Source organism: Pleurodeles waltl, chromosome 7, assembly GCF_031143425.1.
Source record: "Pleurodeles waltl isolate 20211129_DDA chromosome 7, aPleWal1.hap1.20221129, whole genome shotgun sequence".
In the NCBI taxonomy this organism is placed as follows: domain Eukaryota; kingdom Metazoa; phylum Chordata; class Amphibia; order Caudata; family Salamandridae; genus Pleurodeles; species Pleurodeles waltl.
This window is the reverse complement of record NC_090446.1, coordinates 1261074715-1261093194: the sequence shown is the minus strand read 5'-3', so window position 1 is coordinate 1261093194 and position 18480 is coordinate 1261074715.

Below are 18480 nucleotides of genomic sequence, written 5' to 3'. Positions count from 1 at the left end.
GTGGGATTGGTCCACTGGGCCTATGTCAAATGAAGGAAATGCTAGACACGGATGCTGTCTCAATAAAGCCATAGCTAGGCAAACACTTTGTCCTTATGGCTGTAAGAGAGAACAGGGTTGCTGTTTCTCTTGAGTTGGAGCGGGGCAGGGCTGCTGTCCTATGAGCTGTACACTAGAACACGGCTGCTGTCCTAAGTGTTTAGAGGCAGTACAGGGATGCTGCACTAAAGTATCTCTGGGAGGGCTGGAGGGATGGTCCATATTTACTAAAATGGTGCAATTGTGCACATCTGGCTTAGTTGTTCCACTGAGAGGTACTTTTACCTCTGGTAGTCCATCTGTGGTATCTGAGGGATCCCTTGGTACACGTTTCATCCAAGGAGAGGATTCTCCCACCACAGGAATCGTATCCTTAGTGGCAGGGTGGGGAAGGGATACTTTGATACCCTTCTTACCTGTTGGTGGAGAGGGATCCTGAGATTTCAGGCCTTTTTCTCTCCTTTGCTTTTTCATTTCACCAGAAATGCGAGGAAGCAATTCCTCAGGGATACCCAGCATGGATGCATCGGTCCTAAACTCTACCTCAGCCCAACCTGAGGCCTCTAGGACATTCCCTAAGAGACAGTCTACAGGTAAGCTAGGTGATACCACCTCCTGCTTAGGGCCTGTAACTCCACCCCAACTTAGTTAAACTACCAAAAGGGAGAGACTCAGTGGAGTTATTGACATCAGTAACCTGGTACTTCTGTCCAATGAGGTGTTGTGCAGATGACACTAGGTTTTCCGACACCAAAGTGATACTGGCACCTGTGTCCCTGAAGGCTTGGGCCTCAACACCTTTTATCAAGAGTGACTGCCTGTACTTATCCATGTTAAGGGGACAAGCAGCCAAAGTGGCAAGGCCAATGCCACCAGGTGTGACAGAAACTGTCTTGGGACTGTCTACTCCAGTTTCTATTATGGTCCCAAAAGTGAACCCAACTACTCCTTTAGTTCGACTATTGCCAGTAGTCCCACCACTATTACCACTACAGCTAGGGGCACTAGAGTCTGATGTCTTAGTGGTGGTAGGCTCAGGGGCTTTACCTGTGCACGACTTATCCCCTGGCCAATGGCCTTTATTTCTACACACATAGCACCAAGGCATTTTCTGATTGTGTGAAGAGTTTGAAGAAGATAAAGAGGTTTTATCCCCACCCCCAGAGGAGTGTTTTGGACCTGAAGAATTATCTTTGAGTTTACTTTGATCCCCATGCTTCTCCTGAGATATTTCACCATCTTTCTTCTTGCCATCCCACCCCCTGTATGAGCTTTTCAGCTCACCCTTGTTCTGACCCATTTGTCTGACTTCTTTCCCAATTCTTGGGGAGAGGTCAGATCTGAGTCCACAAGCTATTGATGCAATAAGTCATACACTCAATTATTCAAGATATGCTCTCTCAGAATCAAGTTATACAGGCTTACATAGTCAGTCACCTTACTTGCCATTTAACCAACCTTCTAGGACCTTCACAGAACAGTCCGCAAAGTCTGTCCAGTCCTGTGATGACTCCTTTCTGGTCTCTCTGAACTTAAGTCTGTACTGTTCAGTGGTTAAGCCCAGACGATCTAACAGTGCACCTTTAAGAATTTGATAATTATTTGCATCATCCTCTCTGACAATAAGAAGTCTGTAGCTCCCCTTGCCAGAGAAGGATAACCAAAGGATAGCAGCCTATTGTACACGAGGGACCCTCTGAACTTTACATGCCCTCTCAAGTGCAGCAAACCACTTGTAGCTGTCATCACCATCCTTGTAAGGAGGGACAACTTTGTGCAGATTTCTAGAATCATAGGAAGGTTCCCTAACATTTGAATTTCTAAAACTGCTGCTGCCACCATGGGGAACTAACCCCAAACCTTGCCTCTCTTTCTCCACAGCCAGGGAATCTCTGTCTAAGGCCAACTGTTACTGCGTTAGCCTCAGTCTGACCTCCTTTAACCTCAGCTTTCTGAGTTCCCTATCTAGGGACTGGTCCTCAGGGTTAGAATTGTGTGAAGCCTCTGAAACAGAGGTAACATGAGAGTGTGCAGAGGCAGATCTATCTCTGACAGGGGCCACTCTAGTGACCTGGCCTCTAGGGGTGAAGGGAGCCCTAAGTGTTTGTGAACCCTTCCCACTGCCAGTTACACTAGGGGGCTTATTGATAGATAGATCTGTGGAAGGACCCTCCCCAGGAATGTCAGTTTGCTCCTCTGAGCATTCCTGGTTTAGGTCATCCTCTACCTCCTCCCCTGTCTGATCTGGACCTGTGCTGAGTCCCTGGTCATCTTGCAGGAGAAGATTTAAGAAGAGCTCCTTATTGAGGTTCTTCCCAATCCCCAAATTTCTTTCAATACAGAGACCCCTCAAACTTTTAAAGTTAAGATTTTCATATGTTGTTTTCACAACTCTAGGGGTAGCATCTACAGAAGACATATTGAAAGAGAAAAAATAGTTTGGGTAAGTGAATAAAAAGTTAGTAGAATAACAGAGCTAACTTTTTAGAGAAAAGAAGAAAACTTTTCAAAACTTTGTAAAAAACGTTTGCAAAGTTAAACAGAACTTTTAGAAAGTTAAAAAATTACTTCTAGGTATATATTATATATGCTCTAAGTATTTGGAGCAAACATTTCTTGTGAAAAGCACAGGTAACAAAGTGGGATGTTGGTTTTATGGGTGAGGAAGTGTGTTAATACTGTGGTAGTAATTTTAATGGTTGAGTATTTTTTTTTTAAGTGATGGATTTTTATTTGTGTTGATTTTTTTTTTCTTTTTTTGGGGGGGGTGTTAATATTTTTTACTACAAGATTTTAGTAAAATGTACTGGGATAAGGGGTGAGATATATGGGATGGTGGTGTTATTGGTGAAGAAATGTATTACTATTCAGGTATTATTTTAAATACTTGAGTATTTTTTTTGTTAATTTTAAAAAAATGCAGCAGATTAAGGGGCGGGATATATGGGATGTAGGGGTTATGGGTGGAGAAGTGTATTAATACTCAGGTATTAAATTATGACCTTGAGTATTTTTCTTCTTCTATTTTTTTAAAGACATGCTGTGGATTAAGGGACGGGATATATGGGATGTAGGGGTTATGGGTGGGGAAGTGTATTTATAATTAGGTATTCATTTATATACTTGTTTTTTTTTTTTTTTAATCATGCTGTGGATTTAGGGGCATGATATATAGGATGAAGGGGTTATGGGTGGGCATGTGTATTATTACTCTGGTATTAAATTGTGACCTTGAGTATTTTTTTTCCCTTTTTTTTAAAGACATACTGTGGATTAAGGGACGGGATATATGGGATGTAGGGATTATGGGTGGGGAAGTGTATTAATAGTTGGGTATTAATTTATACACTTGGGTATTTTTTTATTTTTTTGAAATCATGCTGTGGATTTAGGGGCGGGATATATAGGAAGTAGGGGTTGTGGGTGGGGAAGTGTATTAATACTCAGCTATTCAATTATGACCTTGAGTATTTTTTTTTTTAAAGGACATGCTGTGGATTAAGGGACTGGATGTACGGGATGTAGAGGTTATGGGTGGGAAAGTGTATTAATACTTAAGTATTAATTTATGCATTTTTTTTTTTTTTAGGGGCGGGATATATGGGGTTGTGGGTGGGGAAGTGTATTACTACTTAGGTATTTATTTATACATTTGGGTAATTTTTTATTCGTTTTAAAAAAATAAGCTGTGGGATAAGGGACGAGTTATATGGGATGCAGGGGTTATGGCTGGGGAAGTGTATTAATATTTAGGTATTAATTTATACACTTGAGTATTTTTTTTTTTTTAAATCATGCTGTGGATTTAGGGGTGGGATATATGGGATGCAGGGGTTATGGGTGGGGAAGTTTATTAGTGCTTAGGTATTAATTTACACACTTAGGTAATTTTTTATTATTTTTTTAAAAACAGGCTGCAGGATAAAGCGGTGGGATATTTGGGATGCAGGGGTTATGGGTGGGGAAGTGTATTAATATTTATGTATTGATTTACACACTTGGGTAATTTTTGTAACATTTTTTTGAAAACATGCAGTGGAATTAGGGGCGGGATATAGGGGATGCAGGGGTTATGGGTGGGGAAGTGTATCAATACTCAGGTATTTATTTATACACTTCGTTTTTTTTTTTTTTTAAACATGCATCGGAATAAGGTGTGTGATATTGGGGATGCAGGGGTTATGGGTGGAGGAGTGTATTAATACTTAGGTATTAATTTATAGACTAGGGTATTTTTTTTAACCTTTTTTTAAACATGCAGTGGAATAAGGGGTGGGATATAGGGGATGCAGGGGTTATGGGTAGTAAAGTGTATCAATATTCATGTATTAATTTTAGCACTTGAGTATTTTTTTTATGAGTGTAAGCTCTTTTTTTAGGGATGGGATAGTGTGAATTGAGGGATAATGAGTCGGGAGTGTATTAAAACTGAAATTTTATTTGTAATAGCAATGAACTAATTTTTTATTTTTTTTGCTTTTCAAAACGTTTATTTTTAAAAAAAATTAAATAGTTATGTATTAATTTTATATTTAAATATTTATTATAATTGAATTTTGTAGAGTAGAATATTGATTGTAAATATGTAAAATTTTATTATTTTCAATTAATTTTTATTTGAATTTTTTAATTAATTGTACTTTGTTTTCTTTATTTTAAAAAATTGTTAAAACATTTTTTTTTATTTTATTTGGGAAATGTTATATTTTTTTCTGGTAATATAAAATGTCTTTAGAATTATATTTTTGGAAGTATAATTATAATTATAAATATATATTTAATTGAAATATTATTATTATTTTTTAAATTTTATTATTTAATTTAAAAATCCCAGAAAATATATAGATATCTTTTTTTTAATTCTTTTAGAGGTCATAATATTTTTGCACCAACAAAAACAATTTTTCACATACCAATATAATTTTTAGATATTAAAAACAATTTTTTTGTTTTTTGTACCTAATATAGTTTTAAACATGCAAAAAATAATTGTTATTTAATATTTAATATTTACATATTTGTATAATTTTTTAAAAAATGTATTTACATTTATTTAACCATTTTTAGTGGTATTTCCTTCTCTTTCCTATTATATCTTATGAGAGAAATAGTCAGTTTTCTATTTTTAGTGCTCTTCTCTGTCTACGTTGTTTTTTTTCAGTCAGAGCAGTGTCGCAGTCAAGATTGGATGGAAGCAGAGTCCTCGTTTGTAAGTCAAATTATAATTCTTTTTACAGTATGTTTTAGGGTATTTTTATTGCAGATATAGATATCGGAGGTACTTCTAAGGTAGGGAGTAGATTTTCAATGTTTGGAATGTTTATTATGTTTAATTTTTTGTTCCCGTACAGGTTTGCATTAAATACTGGTATCGGTTTCAAAGAAAAATGTGTAGCAGTGTTTTAGTTTTTAAACTATCGTACTGCTTTTTTAATAAATATGAAAAATTGTTTTTTTTGCCTGTAATTATTTTATTTTAGGGGTCGATGAACAAGGCAATTGTTTGGTTTTTGAAAAGAATATTTAGTGTATTGTAACAGCCTTCGTATTTATTTATTTTTTGTATTAATACTGTCCTTTGTTTCGTTTTCATGTTTTTTAGTTGATTATTAAAGCTGTTGCTTTGGTAAGTATGTGATTCACATTTTTTCTTTTCTTCGGTATAAAATGTTTTTGGGGTGCTTTTAATATTGTTTTTTTTTTTATTTGTAGTTTGGTAACATGTTATATTTTCTTTTTTTCAAGTTTTTATCCTATATAGAGTTGTTTTTTTTCATCATCCATTTTGTATGACCAATTTGAATTTTTTTCAGGATGATTAATTCTTTTTTTATTTTTTTTATTTAGCAATGTAAAATTCTTCTTCTATATTAATGAAGAAGATTTCTTCAGCAACAGGTATTTGCATAAAGACATGAAAACTTCAAAGATAGGGACTGTTTTGGTTGGATTATTTTGTTTAAAAATAATTTTAAAAATGTCAATTTAATTCATGTTTTTTTTTTAAACTGGCAAGTAATGGTGAGAAGGTTAGTGGTTTTAGAAATGTAGTATATATGCTAGACTGTCAAGGTAGTCTGAAGCCGCCATTGTAGGAAATTCTTGTATTTTTGCCAAAATTCTTTCTGTCATTTCTTTGCTTTTTTGACTTGTGCGTGGGTTCAGGCTGCCTGAGAGTGACTGAGCAAGCCTCATTTCTTGGAAACTTTGCTCCTTCTTCAAACTTTCCATGAAATGATATAGGTTTGGATGGGGTTTTCCTATTGCTTTGTTGAAGGAGTTGTGCCATCCCTCTATGGCATTATTAGTCTTTGCACCACCTTCTAAACAGGTCTGGTAGCAGTTCCACCACTCTATTGGAAATCTTGGCTTTCTTCTGAGACCTGATCTGCTAAGGTGTCCAATCCAGGTGTCTTCTAAGTAATTTAGTAAGGGTGCCAATTTGTATTCATTTACTGTATAATAGTTAGAATCTGTGATTCTTGTGTAATATTCATCTACTTTTTCAGGTGGTACAAAGCATAATGCTGTTAGTTTCCTTAATTCAAATTGCAGTATGCAGTCTGAGAAATATTCTGTACTTAAGGATGATTTTTGAATTCTATGCCTGTGAAAAGTGGAAAAAGCATTCTTGTATTTGGGTTTCTGGATATATTTTTATTATTGTGTTTATCATTGACAATTCGAAATCCAGTATTACTTTTCTAGGTCTTTTATTCAGTGTTTTGTTTCTGATTGCTGATAAAAATTCAGTGTAAGTAGAGGAATGTTTGTCAGGCAATAATGCATACACTAGGGGGACTGTAGTGTTATTTTTTGTTGCTTGTATAGTGTAAATTTGAGTGAATGGATGGGGTGTACATTTAAATGTTCCATCCATCATCCAAATTTCACTATTCTCTAGGATTAGTAAATTGCGGGTTGTGCTAAATATTAAAATTCCTTTTTGAGGGTTTTCATTGTCATGCATGAGAAAAGTTTCATTTGAGAAGGTAATTTTTAGTTCTGGGGGAATGTTAATGTCTTCATAGGATCGCGGTGTTACATGTTGGGGGTTACTTGCCAGTTTTTCTCATTGAAACATTCGTCCAAGGTTAGGTATTGAAGGCATGCTACCTGCAATCTGTACAGGAATACTTTATACTATCTCCCTTAGAACCTGTCCGCAGGAGTCATTGGAGGTGTGTGCAAAATGTTTTATTTTTTGTACATTTTCTCTTATCTCTATTTCCATTGCAGAGGCAGAGTGGTTGTGCTCTGTTGTCCTAACAACGGTATCTTCCAGAGTAACAGCTTTGCCTCTGCATTGTGAAGAGTAGAATTGTACACACCTCCAATGACTCCTGAGTTCGACAACCTTATCTCTGCAATAAAGATACCCTTCAGATTTTAGAAGCTGGTGTCCTATTCGTGGGGTCACGTAACTTGCTTCACCATGTGACGCCATTCTTAAAATATCTGTAAATAATAAAAAAAAAATAGATTATAAAAACCTTTTAGTTTTTAATTGTAATTATGTGGTGGAATTACTTTCTAAATTATTAAATTAGTTAACGTGTAGCACATGCTCTTTCTAAGTGTTCGGTGTAGTTGGAATACTAAATTTCACATTTATTGACTGTGTATCACCTGCCCTGAGGTAAGTAATTCGTGGATTTGGAATAGTAAATTTGGCCCTAGTCAGTGACCAGCATCTGTTCTGAGGTCAGTCCGTTTTGGAGTTGTGATAGTAAATTTCATCTATGTTCACTGTCCAGCACCTGAGCTCACGTAAATATGCAGTGGAGTTGGAATAGTAAATTTGGTATTTATTCACTGTCTTTTAGCTGCCCTGAGGTAAGTGCTTGGCGGTGTTGCATTCGTGAATTTGGCTGTATTAAGTGTTGAGCACCTACTGTATTGTAAGTAGTTGGTGGAGTTGTAATACTGAGTTTCTCCTATAGTAACTCTCTGGAACCTGTAAGTATGTGGTGGAGTTGGAATAGTAAATTTGGGAACTATTTACTGTCTATCACCTGCGCTGAGGTAAGTACTTGGTGGAGTTGGAATACTAAATTTGGCTCCATTTAGTGCTTATGATCTGCTCTATTGTAAGTACTTGGTGGAGTTGTAATAGTAAATTTTCCCTGTAGCAACTGTTTAGCACCTGACCTCACTCAAGAATCCAGTGGAGTTGGTATAGTACATTTTGCACATATTGACTGTATATCACCTGCTCTGAGGGAAGTACTTAGAGTACATTTGTATTATTTAGTATCAGCACCTGCTCTAAGGTAAGTACTTGGTGGAGGTTTAACAGTAAATTTTACTTTGTATGTAGAGTCCATACTTAGGCTGTGTTAAATTGTTGATCTATGTATAGATTACATTTATTGTATAATTTATTTTTCTTTAATATTATACTTACTTAACTTTTTTGCTCAGGTTCTTTGCTTTCAAGTTTTTTTTCCAGATTTTTCACGTCCTTCAGTGGTTATTTTGTTGGTTGGAGTCTAAAAAAAAATTGTAAAGAGTGTAGTATTTTTTTTTTTTTTTGTATTATTAATGTTCGTACTTTCAATACTTGTGATCGGGTTTTCCCCCTGCTCTCAAGTGAGTATTAGGTGGTGTTTGAATACTTAAATTGGCATTTACTGATTGTTTATAACCTGTCCTGAGGTAAGTACTTGGTGGACTTGGAATAGCTAATTTGCCTCTATTGAGTGTCCAGCACTTGTACTAAGGTAAGTATTTGGTGGAGTTTTAATACTAAATTTACTGTCTTCTCACTGTCCAGCAATTGCTCTCACATAAGTATTCAGTGGAGTTGAAATCATAAAATTGGCTGTTGTTGACTTTGTATTACCTGCCCTGAGGTAAGTACTTGGTGGAGTTGGAATTGTAAATTTGGTTCTATTTAGTGTCCAGCACCTGCCCTGAGGTAAGTACTTGGTGGAGTTGTAATAGTACATTTCTCTTATACTCACTGTCCAGCACCTACCCTCACGTAAGTATGCGGGGAAGTTGGAATGGTAAATTTGGCCTGTACTGAATGTCTGTCATCTGCCCTGAGGTAAGTACTTGGTGGATTTGGAATAGAAATTTTGGTCCTATTCAGTGTCCAGCACCTGCCCTGAGGTAAGTACTTGGTGGAGTTGTAATAGTACATTTCTCTTATACTCACTCTCCAGCACCTGCCCTCACGTAAGTATGTGGGGAAGGTGGAATGGTAAATTTGGCATGTACTGAATGTCTGTCATCTGCCCTGAGGTAAGTAGTTGGTGGAGTTGGAATAGTAAATGTGGTTCTATTTAATGTCCAGCACCTGCCCTGAGGTAAGTACTTGGTGGAGTTGTAATAGTACATTTCTCTAATACTCACTGTCCAGCACATGCCCTCATGTAAGTACTTTGTGGAGTTGGAATAGTAAATTTTGCATTTATTTACTGTCTTTCACCTGCTCTGAAATAAGTGCTTGGTGGAGTTGGAATAGTAAATTTGGTTCTATTTAGAGTGCAGCGCCTGCCCTGTGGTAAGTAGTTGGTGGAGTTGTAATAGTACATTATCTCTATATTCACTGTCCAGCACTTGTTCTAACGTAAGTATCCACTGGAGTTGCAATAGTAAATTTGGCTTTGATTGAGTGTCTGTCACCTGCCCTGAGGTAAGTACTTGCTAGAGTTGTAATAGTACGTTTCTCTTATACTCACTGTCCAGCACCTGCCCTCACGTAAGTATGCAGGGAACTTGGAATGGTAAATTTGGAATTTACTAAATGTCTATTATCTACCCTGAGGTAAGTACTTGGTGGAGTTGGAATAGTAAATTTGGTGATATTCAGTGTCCAGCACCTGCCCTGTGGTAAGTACTTGGTGGAGTTGTAATAGTAAATTTATCTTATAGTCACTGTCCAGCACCTGACCTTACGTAAGTATGAGGGGGAGTTGGAATAGTACATTTTGTATTTATTTACTGTCTTTCACCTGCTCTGAGATAAGTACTTGGTGGAGTTGGAATAGTAAATTTGGTTCTATTTAGAGTGCAGCATCTGCCCTGACGTAAGTAGTTTGTGGAGTTGTAATAGTTAATTTTCTCTATACTCTCTATCCAGCAGCTGTCCTTACGTAAATATACGCTGGAGTTGTATTAGTAAATTTGAGTGTATTTATTGTGCAGTACCTGCTTTAAGGTAAGCACTTGGGTGGAGGTTTAATAGTACATCTTACCTTTTATGTAGAGTCCACACCTAGCCTGTGGTAAAATCTTTATCCATGTATAGATTACAGTTATTGTATAATTTATTTTTCTTTAATATTATACTTACTTTATTTTTTTTGCTCAGCTACTTTTTTTTCAAGTTCTTTTTTTTCAAATTTTTCACGTCCTCCAGTGGTTATTTTGTTCCTTGGAGTCTAAAAGAAATAGTAAAGGGTGTAGCATTTAGTTTTTTATTTTGTATTATAAATGTTCTTACTTTCAATGCTTGTGATCGTGTAAGTACTGAGTGCAGTTATACTATTATTTTTTGGCTTTTAGTCATTCTTTTCCATCTGCTCTCAAGTAAGTATTAGCTGGTGTTTGAATAGTTAAATTGGCATTTACTGATTGTTTTTAAGCTGCCCTGAGGTAAGTACTTGGTGGATTTGGAATAGTTAATTTGCGCCTATTCAGTGTCCAGTACTTGTTTTAAGGTAAGTAATTTGTGGAGTTTGAATAGTAAATTCACTCTTTTCTCACTGTCCACTACCTGATCTTACAAAAGTATTCTGCGGAGTTGGATTCGTAAATTTGGCTGTTTTTGTCTGTTTATCACCTGCCCTGAGGTAACTACTTGGTGGAGTTGGAATAGTAAATTTGGTGTTATTTAGTGTCTAGCACCTGCTCTGAGGTAAGTACTTGGTGGAGTTGGAATAGTAAATTTGGTGTTATTTAGTGTCTAGCACCTGCCCTGAGGTAAGTACTTGGTGGAGTTGTAATAGTAAATTTATTTCTATACTCACTCTGCAGCACCTCCCTCATGTAAGTATGCAGTGGTGTTGGAATAGTAAATTTGTCATTTACTGGTTGTCTATCACCTGCCTTGAAGTAAGTACTTGGTAGTGTTGGATTAGTAAATTTGGCATTTATTTACTGTTCATCACCTGCCCTGAGGTAAGTACTCGGTGGAGTTGGAATAGTACATTTTCTGTTATTTAGTGTGTAGCACCTGCCCTGAGGTAAGTATTTGGTGGAGTTGGAATAGTAAATTTGGTGTTATTTAGTGTCTAGCGCCTGCCCTGAAGTAAGTACTTGGTGGAGTTGTAATAGTATTTTTTTTCTATACTCACTGTGCAGCACCTCCCTCATGTAAGTATCTGGTGGAGTTTGAATAGTAAATTTGTCATTTACTGGTTGTCTATCACCTGCCGTGAGGTAAGTACTTGGTGGAGTTGGATTAGTAAATTTGGCATTTATTTACTGTTCATCACCTGTCCTGAGGTAAGTAGTTGGTGGAGTTGGAATAGTAAATTTGGTTTTATTTAGAGTCCTGCACCTGTCCTGAGGTAAGTGCTTGGTGGAGTTGTACTAGTTAATTTGCCCCTATTTTGTGACCAGCTCCTGCTCTGCGGTAAGTACTTTATGGAGTTGGAATAGTAAATTGTCTCTATAGTCACTGTCTACCACATGCTGTCATGTAAGAATGCAGTGGAGTTGCAGTAGTACATTTAGCTTTTAGTCTCTGTGTATCAGCTGTCCAGAGGTAAGTTCTTTGTGGACTTTCAATAGTACATTTCATGTTTACTCACTGGTGAGCACCTGCCCTCATCTAGGTATTCATCTTGTATGAGGTAAATTCTTAACTTTCTTTAAAGATGTATGCTACCTTCAGTTGCTATTTTGCCCTTGCAGTAAGGTAAGTACTCAGTAGATTTTTACTAATTTCCTCCTACTTGTTCGTATCCTGTGAGGTAAGTACCTTTTCAAATGACACTAGTAATATTTCGGAAGTTCATTTCTTCTACTTGATTCTTTTTTGTATGTTTTTTCTCTACTCTTCAATTTTGAGGTAAGTAATATCTTGCCTTTAGATTTCATTTACTAGGTGAAATTCTTTTTTTTTATTTCTTAACAGATGAATTCCTTCACAGATGATTTTCATTTGCATTATTATTTTTTTACTAATTTAATCATAATCATTTTTAACATTTTTTTTAACACAATTTTTAACGCTTTATTGAAACTCTTTTTGAAAAATAGAAATTGTTTACCTTTTATTGGAAAGATGTTCTATTGTTTGTTCACTTTCTGTAGTGTAAAAGAGTAAAATTACTTTATTTATTCCTTTTTTTTAGCTGCCCTATAGCTATGTATAAATATTTATATCTATTTTAAGTATATTTTACCTTAGAATGTCAGTAGAGGGCGCTGTTGTATGAAATATAGATAACTCTCTCTCCATACTGGTTCACACGTCCTCTCTGTAAGCTGTTCGGTATAATACTGACCACAAAATGGAGGTCATCTCTATATATATTTTTTTTTAAGAGTAATGCTATAATTCTAAATAAAATATGTTTTAGACATGTTTTTTTATTCTAAACATATTTTTGACAGAACTTATATTTCGTTTTCAAGTATATTAATAGCGTACTTTGCATTTGTTTTCCCTGTTAGTCGTCGTTCCTTGAGGATACTTCCTGGGTTATGTAGAAACTGTTGTAGGACTAAAGTTTTATAGAGTGTTATTCTCATTACTGTTCTACCCTTTTTCTTATTGTTTTAAAACGATTTATATAATATTAAAAATGTGTTCACATGCTTTCGATTTGTGTTGATGTCTTAAATGTTTTCTGTAGGCAAAATATCTTCGTTTTTTTAATGCTGTTTTTTTAAGGTACTATTGTAGTGGTTCCCGTATTCGTTGTATATGATGTCGTTGTTTAGGCATATTTCTGTTTAATGTTTTTTTTCGTGGTTTAGACTTCGTTGTTTAAAATTTTGTGGTTTAGGCGTTTTCGCTGTTGAGCAGTAGTGGTTTAAGCAGTCGTTTTTTAGTCAGTAGTTGTTGAGTCGCATATTCATGTAGGATGCTGGCGTGGTTTGTAGTGGGTACCTTGGGTACTTACACCTTAGACCAGGTCCAGTTATCCCTTATTAGTGAAGTAGTAGTGTTCTAGCAGCTAACGGTGAAAGAGGTAGCTATAGCATAGCAGCTTAGGCTAAACTAGGAGACATGCAAAGCTCATGCAATACCATTTATAGTTACAAAGTACTTATACACAAGTAAAGACAATACTCAGTGTTACCAAAATAAAGGTGCTTATTTGGGTGACACAGTACCAAAAATATCTTGGAGACAATACTCCTTCTGGAGGTAAGTATTATACACAATACTGGACATCAAAATTAGATAAGTAAATAGTCATAGAACAGTGCAAGCAATAGGAAATGCTACAGAATGCAAAGGGAGAAAATAGGTCAAGGGGCAACACAAACCATATACTAAGAAAGTGGAATGTGAATCACGAATTCCCCCCTAGACAAGTATAGTGTGTGCAGAATTGCTGGGGGAGTAAGAATACAGTAAAGGTAAGTAAATTACCCCGCCCCAGAGCCCAGAAAAGCAGGAGTAAAGTACTGCAAGTTTCCTAAGGACACACTACACCTCATGATTGGGATTTTAAAGTAACCAACCAAGTCTATAACCAACAACTGCTGGGTTCCCAGACCTGAAGACCTGCAAAAGAAGGGGACCAAGTCCAGAAGTCGAAAGAAGTTCCATGAAGGGCAGGAGCCCCCGCCAACCCAGAAGAGGGTGCAAAAGAAGAGTTCCCTGTTGGATGAAGACTGCAGCAATGAACCCTAGGAAGATGCCAGCGAGTTCCTGCATGATGCAGAAGATGTCCCACGACATGAAGATGGATGCAGATATGATTTTGTGTTGAAATTCACCAACAAGCCTTGGTTACGACAAATATGCATTTTGCATCAAAATGGCGCTTGCTGGACCCAGGAGGCACCTGGGGGCCTCTACTCTGTGTGAGGAGGAAGCAGGGCCTCTCAGCACTTTAGAGAACCCTCAGGATGCCAGACAGCACCAACAGGAGTTCCAGGACATGGGGACAAAGGAGGTGCAAAACATGATTGGTACAGCACAACAAAGGAAGGTCCCACGCTGCCGCAGAAAAACTCAGCAAGTTGAGCATCACAGGATGGAGTGCTGGGGACCTGGGCCAGGCTGTGCATGAAGGAAGTCAGCAAATAGTGCACAGAGGCCTCAGGATGTGAAGAAGACGCAGTACACAGGGGTACCATCGCTCTCAAGGATGGCAAGGTCTTACGTCCTGCAAATTGCGTCAGAAGGACCTCAGGACAGTCTATGTTGATGGGGTTCCACCTCTGTGTCCTTAGGAGCATGCTCGTCACTCTGAGAGGAGTCCAAGGGTACCGGTCGTCGTCTTAGAAGGTGCCTGCTGGAGCAGGGGAGTGACTCCGTCACCCCAAAGGAGATTTCTTTGGTCCTTCTGGTGCAGGGTGAAGACAGGTAGTCCTCAGAGTGTGCACACCATGGAAACTGTTGCAGTTGCTTGCTGGAGCTAAGGTTGCAGAGGAAAAGTATCCCTTGTGGATACTTTGTTGCTGTTACAGTGGTTTCTGGAACATGCTGCGGTTCATCCAAAATCAGAGGATGAAGTAGTAGTTGCAGAGGATTCCTTAAGGAAACTTGCAAGCAGAATCTGAAGAGAACCCACAGGAGGGACTCTAAATAGCCCTGAGAGGGAGATTGGCTACCTTATCAGGTAAGGACATATCAGGACGGGTCTCTGACGTCTCCTGCTGGCACTGGCCACTCAAAGCCCTCCAGAGTGCCCCCACACCTTGCAAAGCAAGATGGCTGAAGTCTGGGACTCACTGGAGGAGTTCTGGGCACCACCCCTAGGGTGGTGATGGACAGGGGAGTGGTCACTCCCCTTTCCTTTGTCTAGTTTCGTGCCAGAGCAGGGTACAAGGGGTCCCTGAACCGGTGTAGACTGGCTTATGCAAGGATGGCACCATCTGTGCCCTTCAAAGAATTTCCAGAAGCTGGGGGAGGCTACCCCTCCCCAGTCTGAAACAACTATTTCCAAAGGGAGAGGGTGCAACACCCTGCTCTCAGAGGAAATGCTTTGTTCTGCCTTTCTGGGAGTGGGCTGCCCAGACCCCAGGAGGTCAGAACCCTGTCTGTGAGGTGGCAGCAGCTGTAGCTGAAGTGCAAGCCTCAGAGAGCTTGTTTGGGAGTACTGGGGGTCCATAGTGGAGCCCCCAGGATGCATGGAATTGGCTCCCCAATACCAGATTTGGAAAGGGGGGACAATTCCATGATCTTAGACACCTTACATGGCCATATTCGGAGTTACCATTGTGAAGCTACATATAGGTATTGACCTATGTGTAGTGCACACGTGTAATGGCGTCCTGGCACTCACAAAGTCCGGGGAAATGGCCCTGAACTATGTGGGGGCACCTTTGCTAGTACAAGGGTACCCTCACACTTTGTAACTTTCCACCTAACCTTCAGCAAGTGAAGGAATGACATATAGGTGACTTTTAAGTTACTTAGGTGCAGTGAAAATGGCTGTGAAATAGTGTGTGTACTATTTCACGCAGGCTGCATTGACAGTCCTGTGAAAGAGTTTGTCTGAGCTCCTTATGGGTGGCAAAGTAAATGCTGCAGCTCTTAAGGATCTCCTGGAACCCCAATGCCCTGGGTACCTAGGTACCATATACTAGGGACTTATAAGGGGTGGTCCAGTGTGCCAATTGAAATTGGTAAATAAAGTCACTAGCCAATAGTGACAAATTTGAAAGCAGAGAGAGCATAAGCACTGAGGTTCTGGTTAGCAGAGCCTCAGTGACACAGTGAAGCACTACTGACAACACATACATTAGGCCACAAACTATGAGCACTGGGGTGCTAGCTAGCAGAATCCTAGTGAGACAGGCAAAACACATAGACATATAGGTTTTTATCTATGAGCACTGGGGTCCTGGCTAGCAGGATCCCAGTGACACAGTAAAAACACACTGACACACACCCACAAACAGGCCAAAAGTTAGGGTAACCATTCTAGAAAGAGGCTACTTTCTCACAGGTGTTTCTTCAGATTCGGGTTGCAAGACTCCAGTAGGAATCCTCTGCATCCTTTACTTCATCTTTTACTGACGGAACCGCAGCTGAACCCGCCAGGAACTCTACAAACTGCAACAAGGAAGCAAAGACGACTTCTGCAACATTGTGGGGGTCATTCTGACCCTGGCGGTAGACTGCCGCTAGGGCCAACGACCGCGGATGCACCGCCAACAGGCTGGCGGTGCATCCCAGGGCATTCTGACCGCGGCGGTACAGCCGCGGTCAGAAATGGAAAACCGGCGGTGTCCCTCCGGTTTCCCGCTGCCCTGAGGAATCCTCCATGGCGGCGCTGCAGGCAGCGCCGCCATGGGGATTCCGACCCCCTTACCGCCAGCCTGGTTCTGGCGGTTTTGACCGCCAGAACCTGGCTGGCAGTAACAGGTGTCGTGGGGCCCCTGCAGTGCCCATGCCAATGGCATGGGCACTGCAGGGGCCCCCTAACAGGGCCCCACTAAGATTGTCAGTGTCTGCATAGCAGACACTGAAAATCGCGACGGGTGCAACTGCACCCGTCGCACCCTTCCCACTCCACCGGCTCCATTCGGAGCCGGCATCCTCGTGGGAAGGGGTTTCCCGCTGGGCTAAAGTAACTAAAGTGAACTAAGTAATCTCCCTTGAAGTGAAGGAATCACTTCCCTGCTTCAGCAGGCACCCCTCTGCAGCGACGACCTGTGGTGTGGGTCCCCTCTCCTAACAAAGTGCGTGGATCCAGCAATGCGGGTGGTGCACTGAAGTTGTCCCGACGATCCTAAGGTCAAGCTGTCCAAGTTTGGTGAAGGTAAAAGCTTGCCTCCCCACAAAAGACAGTACCCCTGTGCACTGCATGTTTGACAGTTTCCAAGGCTTGTGTGCGAACTTCCACAAGGTTCTTCATGCACAGCACAGCTCCGGCCCCCATACTTCCTGCGACACGCAGCTTCCTGAGTGGTTCTCCAGCGGCGTGGGATCCCTTTAAGTCATGCTGCATTGGCCTCCATTTGCACCTTCTTTGTCCCCATGCTGTGGGACTCCTGTGCATGCTGCCTGGTCTTCTGAGGGCTCTCTGAGTTGCTGAGAGCCCCCTCTGTACCTGCCTCCTTGGTAGAGAACACTAGGTCTCTCCTGGTCCGAGGCAGCTCCATTTTTTGCTAACCGCAAGCTTTGCGTGTGCCAAGGCATATTGGCGGAATCCAGCAATGCAAACCAGACTGCAATCATCCATCAAGCGTGGCACATCTTCTGCACCAACCAGGAACCCGCATCTGTCTTCATGGGTGCACAATTGACTTTGTCTTCTCACCAGTGGTTCTTCTTTTGCACCTACATCTGGTACCTTTAGTTTTGTAACATTGAATATTTTCTTTCATGTGTGGGAGTACTGTGTGACTACAGTGGTATTGCAAGATCTTTACATGTCTCCTAGATCAGCCTTGCTGCTCAGCTACAGCTACCCCTAGACAGCCTGGCTGCTAGACACTGACTACATTTCAATAATAAGGAATAACTGGACCTGGTATAAGGTGTAAGCACCTTTGGTACCCACTACAAACCAGGCCAGCCTCCTACACCTTGGCCATCACGGCCCGTCCCACCCTAATTGCATTCACAACCCATCTCGACATCAACGAGGCCACCAATAAGTTGAACTCCTGCATGGAATCCCCTTTTGACAAATGTACACCACTGAAGTGCAAATTGCCCTGACCAAAACCCTCTCTGCCCTGGTTCTGTAATGAACTTAATAAAGAATGAAAGCAGGTTCAAAAATGCAAGAAATGTTGGAGAAAAGCACCTTCCGCCCTGATTATGGCTAAGCTTTGCATAGCGCGAAAACAATACAAAAACCAACTCCTTATAGCTAAATCATCCCACATTAGAGCCCTCATGAATTCTGCAAAGGATAGACCAAAGTACCTGTTTAAGGTTATTGCACAGTCTACCAACCCTGCTATTACTTCAGCTCCCAATCCATCAGTAGCCCTTTGCAATGACTTTGTGGATTTTTTTGATAAAAAATGTAGAGACATCCAGATTTTGCTTCACATCAATGACTCCTTTGAAACAATTGAGACTTTGCCGTGCAAGTCTTTACAACCATGGTCATGTTTCTCTCCAATCTCCAAGCAGGACCTATTATGAACTATCTCCAAAGCAAAACCCTCAAACCATCATCAGGACACTATTGCCGGATCTGTCAGCAAATCTCTCACCACACACCTACTCTCCATATGGACCACCATATGGACCACATTGGTCAATTCCTCTCTTAATCAGGGCCTCTTTCCCGAACAACTAAAAATGGGTAAAATCACCCCATTCTTAAAAAATCAACC